The sequence below is a fragment of the Convolutriloba macropyga genome, chromosome 1 (genome assembly GCF_964194025.1).
Source record: "Convolutriloba macropyga chromosome 1, txConMacr16.3, whole genome shotgun sequence".
Taxonomy (NCBI): Eukaryota; Metazoa; Xenacoelomorpha; order Acoela; family Convolutidae; genus Convolutriloba; species Convolutriloba macropyga.
In genome coordinates, this window is record NC_134468.1 from 38,226,821 (window position 1) to 38,247,164 (window position 20,344).

At 33.2% G+C, this 20,344-nt stretch overlaps 1 protein-coding gene across 8 annotated transcripts in view; it reads right to left on the reverse strand.

Moving 5' to 3' along the window:
* Positions 1-20,344, reverse strand: part of LOC142338510 (oxysterol-binding protein-related protein 1-like) — an 83,275-nt gene that overhangs the window by 11,183 nt on the left and 51,748 nt on the right. Inside the window, exon 1 of one of the 8 annotated variants that reach the window (XM_075388325.1) lies at positions 3,249-3,382. The exons of 2 other annotated variants lie outside the window; for them this stretch is intronic. The gene's annotated coding sequence lies outside the window, so the exon portion shown is untranslated. 5 more of the 8 variants (XM_075388309.1, XM_075388302.1, XM_075388317.1 and 2 more) reach the window with 5 other exon arrangements.

Below are 20,344 nucleotides of genomic sequence, written 5' to 3' on the forward strand. Positions count from 1 at the left end.
AATATAATAAAACTGTTGTTGTCAATTCCATATGCAGCTTCCTTTTGAAATAGCTCTTTTTAACAGTTAGATAGATAATTTTCAATTTTTCGGAAGTTGTGAAATTGAAGTAAAAACATAATATGAAAAGAAAGTAATAATTGGCAAAAATGATTGGGTTTCTAAATTTAACACAAGACAACTTGTCAAAAGACTTTTTAAAGCGGTATTACAACGATTACTCCGCGCCCTGGGGAAAGACGATTACGCTAATTACATGGCTATTTGTGCAACCTTTCAAACTTATACTACTTTCTGTTGTCAAAATTTGCAACAAAAAATTGTACCATTGTAAGGCTCTGAATAAGCGATAAAAGAAACAATTTTACGGTAAACAATTGGAATTCATTATGCCTCAATTGGAGGACAAAATTGCTTGTCATAAATAGATAATCAATAAGACATCACAAAATTATTTAAGACTATGGAAACAACAACAAATACAGGCCAAAACCAAAAATTCAGTGCGAGAAGAAAGTGTCTAAGCCATTTAAACCATAAGTTTTTCTCTGAAAAATTAATACATGATCCGCTGAACAATTTCGTTAAGCCAATGGGAGTTATCAATCTCAGGATAATGTGATAAGAATACAAGAGGATCCAATAATAAGAAAAAAAAATCCAAAAAAAAACTTTTTAAATTTTTTTTAAATCTTGTGGAATTGAAGTCATAAAACAAACAGTTAAAAGATAAAACTACCAACCAAATTAATTATGGTTGCGTTGCGGTAGAAAGATAAGGGGCCTTACTTTACTGAAACTGACTTACAATTCACGAAAATAAGTTTATGCTTGGTCAAAGCCAAAAATTTTCTCAAAAAATCACTTTTTAAGTCTCAACAGCAATTAGCTGTCAATTGGAATCTATAGATAGATTCACTTAACGCTCATTACGAAACCTGTTGTACCTTCAGTCAACGAGACTTTGCCATAGGACTTCAAAAATTAAGTAAAACCTTAAAAAGGAAATCAAAATTTCATTTAAAATTACAAAAACTCAGAGTCGAAGCCAAAAAACTTGAGCGATTCTTTGAAGACGAATTTTTGTCCATTAGGCTTCATTTGACTGTAAATCAAGTCTGTCACTAATGGAACCTAGATATGAAAAGTGAATAGTCAGTCGGTGACCCAAGAAAACAAAAAAATATTAAAAGTTGTATAAAAAAGAGCTCTCAATTAGAATTCGAATTTTTTTGATAGTAAACTTCCCTATGAGACCAGAATTAGTCTTTTTATCGCCTTTCGTCTATTAGGAACTCAAAATAATGCACTTTGTGGCGTGAATGTAATTTTGAATAAAAATTTCAATAAAAATATCTTAATTTGATGAAAAAATACACTAAAAGTGAACAAAATCAAGCCAAATATCCCGTGTTCACACAAAATTTCAATCCGCGATATCTCGAAAAAAAACGAAATTCAAAAAATCTTAGTTTTTTAGTTTCGAATTCTACGCTGGACGAGCTTTTTAATGATACCACTCACATTTCTCTACGATGAATATATCGATCGGCCAAAATTGTCTGAACAAAAAAAACCTAATTGATTATATAGTCCCCCCCCACAAGTGGGTTCGGAACAAAAAAAGAAAAGGAGAGAAATTTAACGATTTAAGATAAATTTCAAGCTGGCGTTATGAACACTGAATATAATAAAACTGTTGTTGTCAATTCCATATGCAGCTTCCTTTTGAAATAGCTCTTTTTAACAGTTAGATAGATAATTTTCAATTTTTCGGAAGTTGTGAAATTGAAGTAAAAACATAATATGAAAAGAAAGTAATAATTGGCAAAAATGATTGGGTTTCTAAATTTAACACAAGACAACTTGTCAAAAGACTTTTTAAAGCGGTATTACAACGATTACTTCGCGCCCTGGGGAAAGACGATTACGCTAATTACATGGCTATTTGTGCAACCTTTCAAACTTATACTACTTTCTGTTGTCAAAATTTGCAACAAAAAATTGTACCATTGTAAGGCTCTGAATAAGCGATAAAAGAAACAATTTTACGGTAAACAATTGGAATTCATTTTATAAATGTTTTATTGTCTTTAGGAATGAATACCGAAACCGGTGAGTGAATTCGAACTGCTTTGCGGAGGAGAAATTGAAAGGGGGTTATGGATAGAAGAAGTGGGGGGGGGGGGGGGGGGTTTAAGGGGCGCGTCTTCTTTGTGTATTTTAGCTATTTGAAAGCAGGTGAATTGAAAAATAATTGATTTGTATTTGCTTTAGCCTGGCGCTTACTATTATTTTGATACAAATAGTAAGCAGCCCTCCTCATTATGCTCTATGTGACGCTTATAGGATAATGCGATGTATTGTATAACTTACGCTTTATCTTATCTTCAACGAAACAAAAAAAATCAAATTGTTACTCATAATCATAAGGTCGACCGTTTTAAGAACAAATTTCATTCCCTGTAAACACGCTAGCGACGACTCCAGCTTACAATTAAATCGCGCAAATTTTAACAAAAATCAAAACCTTAGAAAAATTGAGGGAAAGGGGGCTGAAATAAGTAAAATTAAGACAATAAAGCAATAGACAAAATTTATCAGTAGCAGGAAACTGTGCTTGAGTGCGATAAAATGTTTTCCTTCAGAGAAATGTTTCCACTAAATTTAAATTGGCTGAAAAATGGCTTAATTTGCGTTTAAGACGGAAGCGCTACTGCGGATGTGAGAGGAGAAAGCGGAGTGCATAAATCTCATATTTGCAGGAAACCAAGCCCCAAATTATCAATTCTCTCCAAATTAGGCAACTTAGGGCAAAAAGGGAGGAAATTTTAAGTCTCCGGGCCCAAATCAAAAGCAACCGCCAGCCCGCCTTTATTTCACTTTCTCTCGTGAAGAAATTTGTCTTATTTGGATGCGGGCTTTGCAATTACGCGCCAATTGCGCGCCAATGCGAATTAGCAAAATTAAGCAAAATAAGAAATAAGAGCGTTTTTATTTTTTTCGAGGAACGGAAATGAGAGTAATATCAAGTCACAATTTAAAACTAATTTAGGTGATAGGGGAAGTAGTTTTTGTTTGAAAACATGTGAACAAATTGTGTTGAAAATTTCCTCCAATAATTGTTTTCAACCCCTGTAATACAAAGAAACAGTAGCCATATCAACTTCAATCTTCTTTCGCCACACTCGCAAAAAATTCTCATGGGAATCAACGCCAAAGTTATTTTTGAGTAAGTTTCAAAGAACTTTTTCACTGGGAGATGATAATTTGTGTTTTGGCGTGATGCAATGTCTATAGCTTTAGTAAATGGTAAATTAGGACAAATATTTTCCGCTATAATTGGGAAAATGCAACTGAGCAAAAAAGAGATCAAAATGGCTGCACAAAGTCGCATACAGAGACAGGGGGCGCTAGAGAGGGGGGGGGGGGGTGGGTGGTGTTGTTTATAAGGAGAGGAATGTCTGTAATAGGGTGCTCGTTGGCTGAAATGAAAACAGAAAGGAAGGAAATGTTGCTTCTTATGCTTCTCAGGGCAAATTCCGCTGTGTTAGCGTTGTTTCCCAATGATTTTGTTCCCATAATTTGTTTCTACCTAGGCCGAAATTAAGTCAAGGTCTTTTGATGTAATTCTGAGAGGAGAAATGTTGATTAAATAGGTTGGCGGAATTCATTCGCTGTGCGAGCTTATAAGAAGGCTGTCTTTGAAAAGACGGGCTTGTTAAATTCACAGAGCAAAGCTAACAAGCACACGCCAACATCTTTCAAGGACCAAGATCAATTATGAACAAAATAATGCGTCAAAAGCAAACAGACACATGAAAGACCGTATATCAAGTCATAAAAAGATTTCAACGAGTGAAAAGAGAAACGCGAAAGAACAGCAGAGACCAAAATTATGCTGAAAAAAATTGGATGACTGTTTCAGATCATTTCACGTAATCACATCATGAAGGAATGGGGTATGGCTAATCTTTAAAATGAGCCCGCTGCTTTTTTGAATATATATGACTATTGAGTTGTTGGGTTGAATGAACACGACGTGAAATAAAATTGCCCCTAAGACACATATGGTTTGTCAATAAAGAAAGCAGACCATATTTTCATACTTTTCAATCCATTCTACTACAATAAAATCCCCCCTCCCTCCTCCTCCCCATGCAAAAACCGTCCCCATAGACTACCACTGATTGTAAAAAAATTTGCTTAAATTGAGCAGCCCTATTTTCCTATTCTCATTTTAATATGATTTCAGGATAGAGGGTAAAATATCATTAAGAAACTAGTTAAATTTGTGATGCAATCAGAGGACAAGAAGAGAGGGAAGCAATGAATTTTAATTGGAAAAATTCAGAGCAATTGTCAATGGATCTACATTGCTGCCTACAATTGCTGAAATATTTTAAAACTGGATCAAACTAATGTAGTGATAAACAACCAAATGGTTCAACTTGGTCTTGGAGAGGCCAAATTAAATTGGATTTCTATTTACTTCAATTATGGCTGAGCAATTTTTATATCTTGCGTTGGAGCATTATATATATCTTGCGCAGCTAAGTCCTGCAAAGTTTTAGATTTAGCCGTATATTTAGAAAGTTGCCAATGATCAGCCGAAATGAACCAAAAAAAGCTACACATCTGACCAAAAATCTCTGGACTATGCAGCAGTGATTTGATGACAATTTCACAAAATCATTTGATAATGAAAATTTTTCAATCGTAAATTCGTGTGCTGGTCAATATGACAAGTCAGGCATCAAAAATTGTTTCTCCAGGAGCACCTAAAATTGCGAATTTTATGTCTGCAACGGAAACATAAACGATACCGATCAGCGGCTGTGTCCAAAGTTCCAAATTAAAAAAGAACAGACAAAGCACTCTATTGCGTACTAATAAACATTAACTTTCAACCAGTGGTCTCGTTTAAAAAATATGTACCGATGCGTCTTTTTGTTCAAACCCTAGTAAAAAAAAAACAAGACGGATCACATGATTCTGTGCGTGCATGCTCGTGCGAATTTTTGCGTGCTCCTGCGAAAATAGCAACTAATTTTCAACTGAAGTTTCAAAAAGGAAGCAAACAAAGAAAAGACTCGAGCTTTCAGCAAAAACTCCCCAGGTATTCCTCTATTGGAAAAATCCTATAACTGCGAGCTTATCAAAATCATTGACAAAAGGGCGTTGCTGTGATACCACCTTAAACAGAATTTTCCCAATCACTGACGTTTCAAATGTGTTTCATCAGTTCATCCGCTCTTTGTATTTAACTTAAAAAACAGTTTGAGTAATTTAATAAATTTGAGATCGATTCATTTGACACCACGCAATTTTGCAGTAAATTCATTATGAGCAAAACAAAGGCAAATGCGGCTGTAGACATTTCAAAAAAGCAACTCAATTTTATGGTTTTTCGTGCTTTACCTATCTAATTCGAGCTAATTCCAAAACAACTCAAAACCATGCTTTTTAGCTTTCTCTGTATACAGTGAAGAGCTCTCAGAAAGGCCTATTTGAAAGCATCAGATTTTTTCCCGCAAATCCAGATTTAGTACACACCATGATGGTACCAAAAAGATACGTACAGCACAATTTGTTAAGAGTTACTTTGCTCAAAACCTTTGGTTCACGCTAAGGCGTGAACAAACGCAACGCGCGAAATTTTGAAATTTTAAACCCGTTTAAACGCGTTTTCATTCATTTTCTCCGCTTACACAGAAAAAAGGTTAATCTGCTTTGCTAATTTACTGTTTGCCACGCTGTTGCGATTGGTAACGTCCAATTGTAATAGTCAAAAATAATAGCACCTCAGCTTAAAACAAAGATTTAGTGCACAGTATGCATATAAACTACAGCATAAACTTAACAAGCTCAGGACGTCTCTAGCGAAGGAATTGTTCGGGTTGGCCGGAGAAATGGATCGAGATTTCTTGGCAACATTTTGAGTTTGCAGAGGCAATCAATTATCTCCGTGCGGTAAAATACATCGGATGAGATGAGCGGACACTGTTTGTTAGATGATCAAACGAGCTAAAGAGCCTAGTTGACTTGAGAATATTAAAAAAAATGCCTTTGCGAAGCCTTATTTTTCAACAAGATGATGCTTTTGAGCATAAAGCAAAGATTGCCATCAAAGTCTTCAAGAAGAGGAGTGGGAGGTACTGGAAAGGCCGCAATTAGTCCCGATCTGAGACCAATTGAACATTTATGGCCAATTGTGAAATTATGAAAATTGAGAAAACTGTTTGAAAAAATTGGAAGAAAAATCGTTGAAAACTTGATTCAGATTTCCTTAAAAAGTTGTCTGAAAACTTCCCAAACTGTCTATAAAAAATAACTTCCCGTTACGATAGAACTGATTTGAACTCAACAATTGTACTATTTGACATTTGTGCCACTTTCTAAAAAACATTTTGGTGTACGTAGCTTTTTGGTACCATAGTGTACATAAAAAGATTTGGATCATGATCATGATTCAAAGTGACGAAACCGTAGCGGTCAAATTACTGATAATTGTTTGCTGCGAAACGGATGTTTAAATGCATTTCAAACACAACATGCAATTAAAACTCATAATTCAACATGATATGACGCAGTAAACTCAAAGAGCAACAAAAATAGGTAGGGAAAATAAGATTTGAGAAAAAGTAGAAAAAAATGAAGAAATCACATGCCTGACAACCTAAATGATAAGAATAGGAGTACAGTGTTTTTGATAAAACACTTTAACTAAACAACTAGGATGACAAAAATGATCCAATAAGGATTTTTTGTTTCAAATTTCTAAAGTCTAGATTTATTTTCGGTTGAGTCTAATTTTCACAGATATAGCACATATTCGGAGTCAAAAATTAACATTAATCACCATTCAAAGAAAAAAGTATTGAAAGATTTGAACGTAAAATAAGCGTGATTCAACAAGTTTAATTCTCTTTGAAGCCCGCAGCGTCTAAGAGATTGTTTAATTTGATTGAAAATAATTGCAAATTTGGCTGCTCAACCATTGAATTTGGTTAAAAAATTATGTTTGGTTTGTTTTATGACTATGAAAATATAGAAAAGAAACAGCGGTGGCAATGTGTTCACATTTTGCTGCAATTAAATATTCTCACTAAAAACTTGTTGGGGGTCTGAGATTTTGCTTCAAATACGCAGCATTACTGTAGAATGTACAAATGGTTTCCTTTTACTTGTCTTAATCATTTTGATTTTTGCTGAAAATTGCAACCTGACAACGAAGTTGTCCAGCTGCTTGAAAATTGTTTCATGCAACACCTTTCTTTACTAGGATAATAACTAAAATGAAGATATGAATCAGGCATTTTGAAAAGAAAATGATTTCACGGAAACTAAACAAAAAACGCAGCGAAAAATGTAGTTTGAACGAAACAAAAATCTTTTTCACTAATAAAATGTTGCAAAATAGGTTCTGAAAACAGTGCAACGAATTGACAGGCATCGAAAACTGGCGTTTTGACTTATATAATCACATAAAATGTTTCTGATGGTTGATGGACATTAACAATTTCAAAGTTGGAAGATTTTAGTGAAAACATTTCTTTTATACGGTCTCCAGATTTTTCACATTCATTGAGAATATACTGTAGAAACACCAGCAGTTTGCGCACTAAACGCTCTTAAAGGAAGTAACAATAAAGATAAAATAATAGCAAATTTAATGAAGTTTTTGAAAATAAGTGACGTAAAACTTCGTCAATCGTTTTTTAGTCTCATTGAACAGAAAAATAATTCAACAACGAGAAAGCAAGCATGCACAGCAGTCAAAGAAACCTAATTGTTCCGACCCACTTGTGGAGAAGGAACTATATACTCAAATGGGTTTTTTTTTTGTTCAGACAATTTTGGCCGATCGATATATTCATCGTAGAGAGTTGAGAATGGTATCATTGGAAAGCTCCTCTCGCGTAGAATATGGAATTAAAGGATTTTTTTGATTTTCGTTTTTTACAGGGAGTTATGGAGGTTTAAACTTTTGAGAAAAATAGAGTGACTTCCGTATTTTTTATTCACATTTTTTGTCATTTTGGAAATTTTCTTCAATTTTGCAAAACACTTGTTAAATTAAAAAAGTTAGATTGAAATTGATTCCCTACACTCGTATGCCATAGTAAACTACACCTCTTTGTTCCGATCCCCACTTTAGTGGGGAGGGAGGAATATATATATTCAAATGATTTTTTTTGATCAGTGAATTTTGGCTGATCGATATATTGATTGTATAGAGTTATGAGTGGTATCATTAAAAAACACGTACATCATAGAATATGGAATTAAAAAAGTTTTTGGAACTTCTTTTACAGGGAGTTATCGAGATTCAAGGTTTTATGAACATTCGACATTTTTTATTCAAATTTTCAGTAATTTTGCTAAAACTTGGAACATTTTTGCTAATATAACTTTAATTAAGATAAAATTTTTAATGGTAGAGTGTTATTGATACCGTGAGAGATAGAAGACCGTTGCTGAAATGTTTGATTGGAGTTTATTTGGCCAGAAATTTTGATAAAATTTCCAAAATTCTGACTTTTTTCATCAAGAGTTGCACAAAATATGATTTCTTGGTCCACTTTGTTTGAGTTTTAAGAAAGTGCAGACCTAGAAGTCGCTGATATAATCTCATTAAACTCCAAAATAAGGCTAGTAGAAACTCGGCGCCATATAAAAGTCTTCTGCAATTGAAATATTACCGTTTTTTAGGAATTTAACTCGATAATAATTCCAAATTCATCATTGCTTTTTATATTATTTGAAGTATTCAACTCAACAATTGGTCTAAATCGCAAACACTTGGAAGAATTGGGCGGTTTGTTGGGCGCGCGGAAAAACCAGGGATAGAATTGGTACTATTAAGGAATATTACAATCAGAAATTTTTCAATTTTTACTTTGGTGCTGCTTTTCAAAATGTTCCGTTTTCGTTTTTTTAATGCTAATTACTGACAAAATTTTTCATTCGCAGCTCTATTTCTGACAAGTCTCATTTACGTATGCATGAGGCCAAATGTAGACATAGCTTGTTTTCAGAGAACTTTTCACAAAGTTTTTATGGCTTTGAGGAAGAGTTTTAGTAAACTTCAACAGATTTCTTGTGTTTTGCCTTCAATTTTTATTCTTTTTGAAGTCTGATTGCCAAGTCTAGCGTTTCAAAAATCAAAATGGCTTCTTTAAAAGGTGCAAATGGACCTGAAAAACGCATACGGCTAATAGCTAAGTTCTCTTATGTCATTGAAAATGTTTCTTTTAAGGAATTTTCAGTAATTTTTTTTTGAAATTTTCAATTTTTGTCATTTTGTTAATATTTTCTTCTGTCAACATTTACCTTATTCTCAGTAAATACAGGTCAAACTTTCTTTCATATTAGATACAAGGTAAATTTTGTGGCGGATTTGTCTTAAATCTGCTTCTAGGTTTTGGTACTACGAGTTTTCACACAAAATTTTGTGATTTTTGCAAAAAAAATTGCCCATTGTTGTTTTTGTTTCATATGTATATTGTCACAATACATAACAATCTAACTGAAAAACAATTCTAACAGTTTTGTAACCGAACATATTTATTATTTTCATAACATATGGATTTAAGCGTAGCGACACCGTTCTTTTTCAGAATTTGGCAGAGATTATGTTTGCCCTATATTTGTTTTCAACTTTTGTTGTCGTACGTCAAATATTTTGAAATTAAAATTCTCAGTGGCTGAAGGAAGAGATAGATGATTTTAGTAGCTGATATCGGTATTTAGCTAATGATTCAATTCACTTTCAAATTGAATTTTTACCAAGAAAAAGTAAATTTTTTTGTTTCTTTCGTATTTTACATTGTTGTATCAGATTCGCCACGTAGCCTCATTATTTAGAGATCTTTTTTATATTGTGTTGAACCAAACAATGTTTTTTTTCTATTGGATGAACGTTTTGACTGCTGTCTTCTGAGCTTAGAAAATTTTTTTCAGCAGAAATTTTTGATTTTTAGATACTTTTCAATATTTGTGGTTCTTTTTGCTGTCATTTTGAGATCATGTTCAAAGGAGACGCAGATGGAGATTTAATTTCCTCATAATTAGTACTTCATAAATTTAATGGCTTCAACTGTGGTTTCGTAATGTTGTTTGTAAAGTTTTTTAGTTCTGCTTTTAATTGATGTTGTTTTGTGGTCTTATGACTTAGTCTCAATAATAACAGGCGCAAATAGTTTTCGAAGAAATTACAAGATAAAATATTTATTGTTTTAGTAGAAAGTTTAGGTTGCCTATGACTTTTGAAGTCATTCATTTTTGAAAAAAGACAATGTATTTCGGCAAAGATTTGCCGATCTCATTTCTGTTAACTTGTTGTTTAGCATCTCTTTAGGCAAGTCACATCTCTTGTCTTTGAACAAAAGTTTGCTCCTTATAACGATTTGTTTGTCCTAAGCTGGTCTTTGTTCTTGGTACAACCAGTTTTAATACAAAAATTAGCGATTTTTCATATCGCCCATTTTTTGTAGGTTGTGGTTTTCTTTCAAAGTATTATAATAATGCGCAGACCTCTCGTTATTTAGATAAAAACGCCCCAGATTTTTAAATGTTTTTAGCAAACAACTCAATGTTTAATTGGCAGGGACATCGTTTTCGTGCAAGTTTTTTCCTGTAGATTTCTTTGTGCAAATTTTTTCTTTTTACCTGTAGTCGTTTTTTGTAGTCGTATTACAAATCCTGGATAATGACAAGTCTCCATCGCGCTCTATGGATGTATAACGAATCTCGCAACGATTTCGATTGATGCATATTATTTCTAATCAGGTTGACATTAAAAAGCAAAAAAAGCAACATTTAAAAAATTAATAATTTATATTTTTATTTATTTGATTTTTATCGCCTTTTGTTCTGGCATTCATAATTTGGTAGTTACAGGTTTCATCAACCCTCTTATGTGGATTGTTTTATTCATTTAGTAGTTTGTTGAACGATATGTTTATATGTCAATTTTTTTTATCTCTTCCTCATTTGGTAGACAATTAAGTGAAAAATGTAGATGAGTTGAGTCGTAAATTTATGTGCGAACGCACATTACCGAGCCTCCTTGTTAAGACAAGATGTCGAATAAGATAACAGTTTGAACGATATCAGGAAGGTTAGGAATATGTTTGACCAGAAAAAGCCTATCAAAACAAACATGTAGAGAGAAAATTTGAACAAAAAGAAGATAGAAACAATTACAACATGATATCTTCCAAAGTTCAGATTACAGGACAGAACCCAAAACAATATATTAACCAGAACATTTGAAAAACTCGCTACTTGTTTACAAAATGTGAAAAAAAAATTCAGAACAAAGGATGTCGATGTTCACAAATATAACATGAGACGAGGATATTTAAACCTAAAAACTTCCAATTTACTAATGAAAAAAAGTCCTCCATCAATATTCAAAGGGGCAGTAAAATGGAGAACAACAGCTCTGGAGAAAATTTCCATCAAAATTCAAATGGGCAGTATAATGGATACCAACAGATTTGAAAAAATGTTCCAGAAGCGTGCAGAATAATACAGAAAAACGAATAAATTCTAAGTAATTACGCACCTCGATTGTTAACTCAGTTGCATATTGAAACTCAGATGAATCACAAAAGAGAACATTAACTATGGGCTGAACTGAAAAAACGTTTACTTCCGAAACAGGATTCATGTTTTAAAACTGCTCTCATTTTCATACCAGTACTACTTCGTCAATTAAATAAATACTTCGCAATTCAAATTTTACTGCAAAGTGGTTTCGAAAAATTGTAAGAGCAGATCTTTAAAAAACGACACTGAAAAAATATATAATTCTATGAATTGTATAACTAAGAATTGGAAAATAGGCTACTATGTAGATGATATTGCTTCTGATTTGAAAAAAAAACAGACAGATCAAATCTTTAACAACATATAGTCAAAGCTAAAATTTTAAGTTATTGTTCCGACCCCTCTTGAGGGGGGAGGAAATATATACTCAAATGGTTTTTTTTGTTCAGACAATTTTGACCGATCGATTTATTCATCGTACAGAGTTGTGAGTGGTATCATTAGAAAGCCCCTCCAGCGTAGAATAAGGAATGAAAAAGATTTTTTTTTGGTTTTCGTATTTTAGAGCGAGTAATCGAGTTTTCAAGTTTTGTGAATAATAGAAGGATTTCCGTTTGTTTTTCAATCACATTATCCGGAGTTTCGCCTAAAATTTCGCCAATTTTGAAAAAAAAATGTTAACATTAGTACTGTTGAATTTCTTTTTAGAGACAAAAATATGTATTGTTGACTCTTTTGATTTAATTGCTTTGGCTAAAATTTCGGCTAAAAGTTTCAAAATTCAGCCTTTTTATCAAAAATTGCACAAAATAAGCTTCTTTAGTCCATGTTGGTTAAATTTGCCGGAAGTCCTCACCCCAAAAACAACAAACAAAATCTTTGTAAACTACAAAAGGAGCTAGATTTACTTCCATTTCCCCTAAGAGTAGTCTAGAATCAAAGTTTTGCCGTTTTTTGGTAACTTTACTCTACGGTTATCAAAAACGTATCATTTTTTTTAATCTTTTAATTAACAAATTATACAGATCTAAAGCATTTGAGTTAAACAATTGAGTGTTCTAAATGGATGAAAAGCAATAGCGGGGCTGGTTTTAGTGCAATCTCGGACTGTCAAAAAAAAAACAATAAAAAAACAATCAAAAGTAACATTCAAAAAAACAATTTGGATTGTAATCAGTCGGTAATTTTTTGAAAAAAAATTGGCATTTTTATGTCAATTAAAGAAGAGAACACTTCACGTCAAAGCTCATTGTTGGTAGATCTAATCGGCTTCCTAAAAAGTTCCAAATTAATATATCTAATTTCTTTACTCTAAAGATTTTGGTTGTTTCGATTTAGAAAAATGTTTGCTTTTAAATAAACAGCTGTTTATTGAACTTTGCCACTATTTTCCTCTTAATTCCGTCAATTTGTAGCTTAATGTCTTAATGTCGGCAAAGAAAGAATGATTCTTCTTCCTCTTCTTTCTACTGAACTAATTTTTAACCGTTTGGCGGTTTTACGCGTTAAATTATGGTTTTTAGGCTGCGATACTACTAGATTTCACCATTTTTTAAAAAGTTTAAAAGGCATAGATTATGGTTTCAACGGCATTGACACCCCTTTGTCAAAGAACTAAATTGAATTTTTTTACAATTGTGTTTAACTGACGTTTTTTGCTTTGTCTTTTTATTCAAATAAAATTACCTGAATGAAGATAAGTTTAAATGGCATTTCATGTATGAATAAATGAGATTTAAGTAGATTTAAGTATGATTTAAGTAGATAGCTGATGACTTTCATTACTTTGAAAACAATTGTTTCAAAAATAAAAAAAACTCTTTTTAACGTTGTTTAACTTCGCTTTTTTGTTCTTTTTTGTTTATTTTTTTTAACTATTCTCGTTAATTAACGGTCACATATGATATTTGTTTTGTCAGGGAAAGGTACAAGTGCACAAAATCCATTGTTTTATAAAAGAAATCGTCATGAATTTACTGGCTTCGACACGGGTTTTTCGCACAAAAATCAAACTATTTTCTTGATTTTTGTCCTTATTTAACGCTCTTGTTGTAGACATAAGATTTTTTATGGATAATTAAAGGGCCCAAGTGCTTCCTTTGGAGAAATAGGCGAACCTGTTCATTTCATTCATTTTGCAGCTAATGGCTTTCATGACTTTGAAAATATTTGTTTTCGAAAAAAAATGACAGTGTTAAATTAAGTTTGCCCTTTTTCTCTATTCTGGTCTACTTGTTACCTATTCTCATTAATGGTGTGGCCTATACCACTTTTTTGGCGTTCGATGAAGGTTCAATTGAACATACTTTGTGGGGCCAAATATGTCTTTACCGCTTCGACAGCGTTTTTTCGCAAGTTTCAAATGAGTTTTTTTTTGTTGTCTCTATTTGTTGTTCTTTTCTAATCACATAAACATTTGATTAATGTCAGTTCTCAATGCCTTCCTATAGAAAGGAATGTGATCATTAACGTGTTGGATGTTTTCAATTGCTATCTATTTGTTTTCGTTATTTTAAAATTAATTGTTTTTGAAAAATTAAGCCAGTTTTTACACATTGCTCTTTTTTCTTTTTTGTCTAATTGTTGCCTAGCCCTTTTATAGAGTGGCCCCATGTCTTTTTAGTAATTTTGTTTATTTTCAGTTTTATCCGACGCTCTTTTGAGCTTGTTATTAAGTTTTTTAAAATGGACATAAAGTGTTGTTTGTAATTAATGTTTGTTGTTATTCTTGTCTGATTTTGTTGTACGTCTTTATTTGCTTTCCTAATAATGACTGATTTCATCACTTTAATGTAACGTTGTTTACTCCACTGAGTTATTTGCGTCTTTGGTCATACACAATTTTTTTAAAAAAATACTTGATTTTTGGGGTTTTATATCTGTTCTTCGTTTGGTAGACATTTATGCCAGAAATGTGGATGAGCGGGGTCGGAACTTTATGTGCAAACGCCCAATACTGAGCCTCCTTGTTCTTCCTATTTTGAAATCGTAGTGGTTTTTATTTTTCATTTTGTTAAATCTCCCTTCACAAAACTTTTCTTAGTTCTTTTTTGAAAATTGTTGTGATATATTCCCCCCGCAAAAAAATTAATCAACTATGACAGATCTGAGATGATTCTTTCTCCCTCTTTTCAATGTTAAAAAATTAAAGAACACTTTGAAGTTGGTAAAGCAACAGCATAAATTTGATCATCGAATTTGCTAAAAATGTGTCCCAAGTTTTTTTTTCAAAAAGTATGAAGTTAATATTTTTGAACTGTAGATTGTAATAGCGTTGGGAAAATCATAATTGTTGTTTCAACATAATGTTCAAAAGTCGTTAGCTATCTGAAATAAACAGAATGAGAATTAATTATTTTAAAAATGGATCAAAATTCAGGTTCAATTGACATAAAATTTTGCCTTTTTGCAGTTTGTGATGCAAATGAATAATTCTAGACTGCTTTAGGAAGCTAACGTAATGTTCGGTCCCAAATGTGTCCTAAAAAACTGTCTCAAATAACACTAATTTATGTAAGTTTGACCAAAATTCGGGCCATATTGACATATAACAATGCCGAAATTTGTTCACAATATTCCAATCCGCAAAATCTTAAAATCTTTCTTTGTTGTGAAATTCTTGACGCAGAGAGTTTTAATTTGACACTTAAATTAGTCTGTGAATTCCTAAATATCAAAAACTTTCTGCACAACAAAAAAGGGGCCGCCATAAATAGAGGGACTGACAAGGGAATCATTATTGGACCATCTATAGATAGTTAAACTGTGCCTGGATAATGCAGTATTTTATAAGCATGAATTTGGAAGGGATAGTTCAGCTTATAAAAACATTTACAAATTCTACCCTACGTTAGTTTTCCTACGTTATTTGCCTCAATTTTAAATTTTCAATTTTTTGAAAGGTTTAACCGAAATTTAAAGCAGTTTAGCTTCACTCGAATGTCGATCAATTACAAGTGACATACCAGAAGAAAACCAACTGAATTAAAAGGATTTGTTTCAAAAACAGAACTTTTCAGCTAGATGCAGTTCTTATTTCCAACATAGCAAGAAAAGTTCGCCGCCAGTTTACATTGAAAAATAAAAAGCTCAAATTAACAATTATTCCAATTGCTCGATATTCCAGAAAGATTTTTGCCTTCTGATAATTAATTCAGTGAAATTGACGTTAATTAGTTTACTTGAGTGTGAACCTTCTTCTGGCTATAAGCGATCTATTTATCGAAGAAGCAGGGAAAAATACCCAAAAAAATGTAGGTTGACGGGGATTTAACAAACAAAATCACAATTCCGTATCTCGACTTACCCAGGCTGAGGTCCCAAACCAAAAATCGATATGTCCAGACCGAAATGAACGCACAAAGGGGTGTCGTGCGTTCAAAATTACACGGTCTGGAAACACGAATGAACGCACGATAGTCTTGACATGGGCTACTTTGAACGCACGATAGTCTGGAAATAGGTAACTTTTAACGCACGATAGTCTGGACATAAGCAATTTTGAACGCAAGATAGTCTGGACATAAGTAACTTTGAACGCACAAAAGTATGGACATAGGCAATTTTGAACGAACGAAAGTCTGAACATTACGGATCTGGAGCGCAAAAAAATTTTTCAATGGAAACAAGAATATCAAAAACTGATAAATCCATGTTTGACTAAACACTCGTACTAGAGCGCGCAGTCAAGTAAAAGTATTCTAACAAAAAAACCCCAACTCACTTGAGTTCAAAAGTTACAAAACATCGAAGGCAGGAAAATTTGCATTCAACATTTTGCATTGTTTTAGACAATTTCACACCTTGCTGAAATATAAACCCTTGCTGAAGTTGCAAAACAAATCAAATCATGCTTTGATAACTGGGTCGCTGGCAACCCCTTCAGCCAATACTTTCATCGAGCATCTTTTATTAAGTAAAATGTAACAACTGCTAGGACACTTCATCACAACCAACACCCTAATATATCTATACTTGAAAAGAATACTTTATAAAAACGTTGTCTGAACAAGAACGCACGAAATTCCGGACATACTCATTTTTGAACGCACAAAAGTCTGGACCTGGGTGTTTTTGGACGCACGATAGTTCGGACATGAACCCACAAATGGGTGCACTAATTTTAATTTGGAACGCACTTAAGTCTGGTCATATAAAATTTTTAACGCACGAAAATCTGGACATAGGGAGTTTTGAACGCACGAAGAACGCACAAATATTTTTGAACGCACGAAAGTCTGGACATAGGTGCTTTCCGTCTGGGGCGGTCTGGACATAGACATGTTTTGTCTGGGATGGTCTGGACATATGGACTTTCGCTCTGGGACCTCAACCTGGGTAATATTCCCTCAAAAATAACAAATCCACTGCCACCTACCGGAGCCCCACTTGACATCAGATTAACCCGAAAAAACTCGCAAAAGATCAAAGTGCCATCTAAAGGGAAATAAACGAACTTCTCGCTCCGGGATCTATTGTAGAAAAAATCTTCAAAACGTTACCTGAACAAAGAACCCGGACTGCCCGGAATAAGGGTCGCACTATTGACATTGTATAATTCAGGATTAAAGCTGAGAGAAACAGGCCTTTTCGGACATTTGAACTACAACTTCCCCTACCCTATGAAAAGATAAGAAAAAAAAATCAGCTCCTACATCAAAGATTTGAAAAAAACAGAGGCGAAATTGGAGGAAGACACAGACATGACATCAAGACAACAAAAGCGATGTTTATTCAATTAACTGCAAAGCTTTCGCCTATGACAACACAAAAGCCACAAAAAACCGAAGACTAAAGACCATACACCCCAAACCGAATTTAGCTGTATGAATAAAGAGGCTCACACCTCCTCTGCAAGCGCAAAAATCAGAGAAAAGTCCCATCAATCGGTGCAGCCTTCGCCGTTCTCTTCAAAGGCAATCCCGCGAAGAGCAAAGCAATCTCCGAAATTCTTTGGCTTGGGTAAACAAAGATTTGTAAATACGATTGACGAAATCAAAGTCAGTGAAACAGGCAGGGGACAATATTTGGATAAAGAGACTCAACAAAGAGAGAATTGAACAGTCATGTATTCTGTCGTACATCAGAAACAACTTGAAGAGCCTCCAATCCTCACACCAAAAGTATTATCGCGCCAAATACAAGCCCATCAGAATATGTGTACAAAGACTACGCACATGAAGTCTTAATGTTTGTTTGGGATGAAAACAACGATCTCATTTAATTCTCAAACTAAAAACTTCAACATTTATTTTTTATTTTTGTCCCTTTAGATCAATACTGCATTTGCGCTGCTTCTTTTGTCATGCGTTTAATTTATAAATTAAAGTGTGTTTACTGTTAAATTTATTGTCCAGTGTTGAGTTAAATTCGTAGATTAAACTCAATTACAATCCGTTTGTTGTTTCCACTTACTCACTTTAGTTGCTTTCCCAATACAGAAATTGTATAAATAAAAATTACTTCGGAAGTTTTTTTTGTATTTGTTGAATTCTTTACTTTTTTGATTCGTAAAAAATTCTCGTTTCTCAGGTTATATGGCACATACTCAGAATTCAGGCGAAATTAGTTGGTGAAGAGCAAGCTGACGTCTTGACTGGAGTAAATTTTAATATCTTAATTTCTCAATTTAATGTTAACTTACATCCCTCTGGAATGAATTTAATTGTTAATATCTCATTCTTTCGTAATCAAATTTTCTGTATCTCTCTCCAGATTTCAGTTGTTAATTCTAGTCTCCCTACCTTCAAACTCTTTGCAATTGGCAATGATAGTAAGTTAGTAGAAGCGCGCAGCGAGTCCAAGTGATAAACGACAAAGCAAAACAACTTGTAATTCTAAGGTGCATTCGCGATAAACGTGACAAATTTCAAACAATCCCTTTTTGATTACTGCACCTTAAAGTGAGAGTTCCACAAGATGAAATTTGGTTGCTACGTATTATAGTTTTGCCACTCATCTTGATAAAATTCATTATCGGATTTCTCACTGTGGGATTTCAATGCCTAAATGATCTGCTGCTGTGGCAAATTCAGCGGACAAAAAAAGAGTCTTTTAGCTTTTACAGTATTGCTTCATTTTGTTTGGAGCGGCTTTCTAAAGATGAGTGCTGACTCAAACCATTTACAGAACGGAAATTATCAAACATAGCCGACAGATTCCTGGAAAATAGCCACGATAGACGCTTGTGGCATTCCATGAATTGAAACAACTAAAGAAATGATATAGACAGATTGACCACCAGGCCTTTAATAGACCACTAGACTTTTTGGTTAGATTCGGTCTGTCAATTTTATGAGACACATACGCTCTATAATGAAAAGACCCTAATGGAGCTTTTTCAAATTTAATATTCAAAATCAAAAACTCAAGACTCTAATACTAAAGAATTAGGGCATATACGTTTGGCACTACTTACATGCACACTATTGACCTTTAACTAGTAAATTTTCAAAAAATTTAAAGTTCATTAATCGAGTTAAGAAGTCACTTTTTTGAGTGAGGTAAGTCACGCAATTGACCTAAGAGCAGAATAAATGACGTCACGCACACATGTTTCAACTGCAAAGCCGTAGAAATTAATGAAATTGCAATTCCAATAAATCAAGTCGCCAGAATCATCGATGGAGACGACAAATTAAAAAAAAACATAGCAGGACAAGTCCTGAGATAGAATCCAAAGAATTGAATGTAAAACTTCGAAAAACTCTACTTTCCCAGCAGATGAGCTGAACAATGCCAGCCAAAACACAAACAAAATCATCTCAAAAAAGTTAAAAGCAAACAAACAAACAAACAACCAAACAAACAAACAAGCAAACAAAACGAAAATATACTCATTGCTAAAACTCTTGAAGCTTTTACACTGAAGACAAAAGTTGATGCTTTTAAATAAACCAATCTCAAACATATTTTCAAAACCACTTTGTCTCTGAAATCAGTAAAGGATTATATCTGCAAGACCTGAAAAAAGTCATTGGCCATTGAAGATCGGATATTAACTCAGAAAATGGCCGAAAAATTTCCAAAAATTGAAATGAATTGCAAAATTCAATGTAATTTTACTGAAAATTGAGATATTCATATCTTAAGAATCATTTCTATGTCTGTATAGGCTTTCTAGTAAACCAATTTCCAGCCTTAAAAATTTCATTGGTTCAAAGATCAATAGGCAACAAACTATAGAAAACAAATTCAAATTTCAAAAAAAAAGAAGTTCGTTCTACTAAAATGATGAAACAATTCCATGCCCCTAGCAACTGTGTAATAGCATACTATCAAACACTGGAGGAGGTTATTTGGCTTCTGATGCAAGAAAAACTAAATTAAAGACAAACTTTTTCAAAAAACTTAAAAAATTGCTAATTATATCAAAAAAATTTGAATAAAATGAAGCTTAATCAGAGCGTGCAAAAGGTTTTCTGGCATTTCAGAATGAACAAATATCAAAAATTGCCAAAATTTTTAAGAAAATTAAAGAACATTGAAGATTTTGATCCGAACAAAATGCTGAAATTGGGAACAATAAAATGTTGAAAACCATTCTATTGTTAATAGAAACTATGCACTAATATATTATCAAATCTTAAAGGAGATTTTCTGGCCTCTGAGACTGAAAAATCTGAAAAAAATTGCAAAAATTAGTATCATTTTGCGTGTTTGTGTTTGTAGTGCCAAAACATATAGTGGATTAAAAGGTCAAAACAATTACTTTTGTCTCGCAAAAGACCTTCATTAAATTTGACCCAACACTTTGACCAACTTTGACCCAACACTAAAAAAAACC